Here is a 4565-nt window from a genome sequence, read left to right on the forward strand (position 1 = left end):
AAATGAGTTGGAGATGGCAGCTGCTGAAGATGAGTGTTGAAGTGGTTAAGGCGCTTAAAAGCTGATGCTGATACTGAAGGGAAAAATGGAAGAGAAAAGGCATAAAAAAGATATACTCGTGAATTGAAAAGAAGTCGTAGGTGAAAGGGACAAGCAGCAACAAAGAATGGGTGGCCATTTCCACATAGAATAAAGCTGCAAATAAGATGGAGCTCAAGTTGAAAATTTTGTGAGCTGCGTTGTATAGTTTATTTTTATACAGAACTAGCGGACCCTATGCCTGCTTCGCTAGGCATATCAAAATTAGAAATGAATAATGAACACTCGATTTAAATTCACTCTGTGTGTATTTATTCTTTTTTTACAATATAAAATTAATGTTAAATAATTTTAAACTTAAACTAACGCAAAGCCTTTTCGTAAACTACATTTTTTGTTTTGCCCTGAGTTGTGGTATAAATAAACAGAACTGATGGCTTTCCTACACGTGAACATGACACATATAATTGTCCGTGGAAGAAGCATGGATATTCTAAGTCAATTCCGCATAATTCTAGCGATTGTCCTTGTGCTTTGTTTATTGTCATTGCAAATGCAAGACGTATTGGAAATTGCTATCTTTTGAAGTCAAAAGTCAATACGTCTTCACCTTATTATTCATGACCTTTTTGACTGCTAATCTTGTTCCGTTACCCAATCGTGGCTGATTTAAATTTCTAAGTAACATAATTGGTGCACCAACTTTCAATTGTAAGCGATGAGCCGGCAGTCCAGGTAAATCCAAGGAATTTAAAAATTCTGTTGGATAATTTACAGCGACATCTTGATTTAGAACTGTATCAATTGATTTAAATGTTACAATCTCACCGGGCACATCATTTAAAATATTCGCATTCAATTGACCAACATCCTTATTTTTCGCAGCCAGTATTGCTCTTTCAGCAGATTTTGATAATTTTTCCATTTCCTATCTTCAGAAGTTGTCTTGAAAATTCGTCAGCCGATGCATAGTTTTGCAAATAAACTCGCAGATTTGTTTTCAAAGTCAAAGTTTTTACGTGCCTCCATAATGGGTGAATTCACGTTTTTCAGAAAGTTGGCAACAGAAGAAAATTGAAGAAAGTACATATTTTGCTCATATTTGCTATTTTAGTTGTTAAATGAAAATGTGTTTCAGGTATTTTTTAATGTTGCAACTACTCTTTGGCTTTGAAACTGCTTACACTCACAAAATAATCCAACTCTTTTAAACACACATACAAATATAATTATTTATTTTGGTTTTTCCACCCGTCAAAGCAGCACATAAGGTTGCATATTTTAATTATTACCTAATACAAACTTGTTCTCTTTTAAAAATGATAATATTAGTATGTGAAATCAAGTAAATATGCATTTTTGTATTATATCCTGAGCATTTGTCTTCAGCGCTATACCAATGCTCGAACACTTGGAGCATGAAATTTACAGAAGTATTATAACAGAAATCCCTGAGAGCGCTTTTTTAGTTATACCTGCTTTTAGGCATTTATCTCGTAAACGTACGTTTGCCCATATGAAATTGTCTACCTAAATGCATGAAAAAAGTTTAGCATAACTTTTTCGAGTATATATACATACAGGAGGATTTATTTTTTACATTTTGCTCGTTGGCTTTCGCGTTTTCTTTTCTTGGTTTTAGACTCTCACCACAAAAAAATTACTCAAACCCATGAACAAAGTTATACTAATAGAAACCTGATCTTAATACTCGAGTTACCATCAAATTAACACATTTTATTTTTTAAAAGAACATTTATGGCGACTGTCGATCCATAGTGATGGATTTCAAAAAATGTATGGATTCGACCGCTGAATAATTTCGTATATTTTAAATCCATCTAAACTTTTACATTTGCGCATTTATATATACCTATGTATTTAACATTTAACCCGGCGAGCGTAAGGTTAATATTTATTACATTGAGCGTAAGCTGGGTGTAACAAACCCATATATTGAGCTAGATATTTTAATGTGTTCATAATATTTTTATATGTTTTTATTTACTAGTACAATTATGTAATAACCCAAGAACTGATTGGGAAGGAAAAATAAAGCAAACAAATATTTTTAAATCTTTATTTATGAAATTAACAAAAATATTTTCTTTCATTTAAACAAAGTGTAACACTTAGTATTATAATTTTATAAAAAAAAGAAACTAAAAAAAAACAAAACGAATAGCTTTTACTTCTAGCTTATAAAATTAGGAAACATATGAGATCAAAACTTTTACTATATAGTTATTCAGAGTTCTCGTAATCATCTTCAGTTTGAGCGCAATCTTGACACGTGAAAACAGCATGTTCCATACATAAATAGCGATTGCATTTATAACAAGTGTGTTTAGTCTTGCGATCTTTTTTAGTAGGGCATATTTGACATCTCCTGATAGGCTTAGGAACTTTATTTGGAGGTCGTTGTGAGTGTGAGGGTTCATCCACTTGGTCCAGAATTCGTTTGCGAAGCTCTCGGGGTAAATGCTGATTTTCCTTTCTGTTTTGTAAATGTTCTGAAACCAATCCAATACCCAGGTCTCTAAGAAAATTTCGGCGTGACAAATTGCTACTATTATTGGACTTGTAAACTATTATGCTAATATATTTATACCAGCCATGTTCAAAACTGCATAGAAAATCACCATTGGCCAGCGCTTTGTATTTCGCGAAACATCGTAGTTGGTGCACAGCTCATCTACAACATCAACGCCTCCCTTGGTCTGATTATAAAAAATAATCATTTCTGGTTTTTGTGTGCCATTAGTATCAGCAACAACGCTATCATCGTGATGTAATGTTGACATCAACAAAACAACCTTGTTTTTTTTGGCACATGGGACAATAAAGATATATCCTTTTGAAATCCAAACACTGTGCTGGGGATCTCTCGGTTACGCGTTTGGAGCATCTGACTTGGAATCTCGGGCTTATTTTTTCGAACAGTGCCTGTGCTTGTCAAACGATGTTCTTTCAATAAGTGTAACATCAACGGATAACTGGTAAACCAGTTATCAAAGGTGACATTGCGATTGGTTTTGGAAATTGGAGCCACAAGTCTGTCCACAACATCATAAGCTTTGTTACTGAGAGCGTAAGGGCCTGTTGGTTGTTTTCCTGGGTAAATTTCAAGATTGATGACGTAAAACGACTTTGCATCAACCAAGGCATATATTTTCAAGCCATATTTGTTTGGCTTATTGGGCATATACTGGCGAAAACTGCAACGGCCTCGAAACGATGGAAGTTGTTCATCTATAGTTGTATACTCAGATGGTGTATAAACAATTTGGCAATTTGCTACGAACTTCTCGAAAAAAGAACGAATGGCAGCCAAATTATCAGTAGCTTTTCTTTCGCTCCGAGTATTCTTATCATCAAACCGTAAACAGTTTTGAATAAATTGAAATCTCTTCAAAGTCATCGTTGTCCTAAAAATCTCAACCCCTGATCCATCACTTATCCACAGATCCTTCAAATTCAGCTTATTTGCTTTGAACTGTCCTGCAAGATACAAGAGACCGATAAAAGCCTTTAATTCTGACGATGACAAGTCTGCCATGATATATTTCTTTACGTGACTATTTTCACAAGCAGTTCTCTTCAGATTTATTTGACTATTTGTATGTAACAATATTTCTTGCAAAATCTCATCAGTAAGAAAGAGTTTCCAACATTCAACAGCTGTCTTTGCATTTTTGCCAATATCTTTTACGCCCTGCCTTTCCCTTATAATGTTTTCTGATCTCGTACGCACGTTAGACCTTTCTGGTACACTAAACCACTTTGTACCATTCTTTCCAGTAAAATATGGTCTGTTATCATTGCTTTCACGTTCTTCAGATCCCTCAGCTTCGTTTTCTTCCTCATTCGGTAATCCTACCTCTTGTTCCGAATCACTTTCAGAGCTTCTTTGGCCAACATTATCAATTTCGAAGTCACTACCAGAATCATCACAAGAATCATCCTGATCAGCTGCTTCGAAAACCCTCAATAATCTTCTTTGGGTTTCTTCGTATGACATATTAATTATTTAGCTGAAAAAAAAAAAATAAAAACTAAAATATAACGAATATAAAACAAAAAGTATTTACTCGAATTTGTAACACGAAGCGTAAGGTGGGTGAAACTTACCCGGCCGCAACTTTGACAACATCTAAACACCTCGCCAGTCGGCGGTCAACTGCGGCATGAAACACAACGAATGCCTACCTCCCCCCGCGCAGCTACTCAGACGCACAACTTATTTTGACGTACGGAATAGAAAATATCAAACGGTTTATTACAGGCTGGGTGAATTTCACCCAACCTTACGCTCGCCGGGTTAATTTAAGTAAACGTTTCAATATTTGTCCAAAAACTTTGAACTTCGAAAAATACAGGCTTATGGTTATTAATGGAATCAAATATATTTAAGGAATTTTTATTTTATCTAAATCATAAAACGTACAAATGAAGCTCAAAATATTTTTCCAGTTTAAAAAAAAGCAATGTGCTTTGATGCCGTGTCACGCATGCATAAAAAGGAA

The 4565-nt window shown here is 34.6% G+C and overlaps 1 pseudogene; it reads right to left on the minus strand.

Annotated features, from left to right (window-relative positions):
• Positions 1-1939: 1939 nt before the first annotated feature.
• Positions 1940-4306, minus strand: LOC128860611 (piggyBac transposable element-derived protein 4-like; annotated as a pseudogene).
• Between the last annotated feature and the right edge of the window lie 259 nt (positions 4307-4565).

The sequence above is a fragment of the Anastrepha ludens genome, chromosome 4, assembly GCF_028408465.1.
Source record: "Anastrepha ludens isolate Willacy chromosome 4, idAnaLude1.1, whole genome shotgun sequence".
Classification (NCBI taxonomy): domain Eukaryota; kingdom Metazoa; phylum Arthropoda; class Insecta; order Diptera; family Tephritidae; genus Anastrepha; species Anastrepha ludens.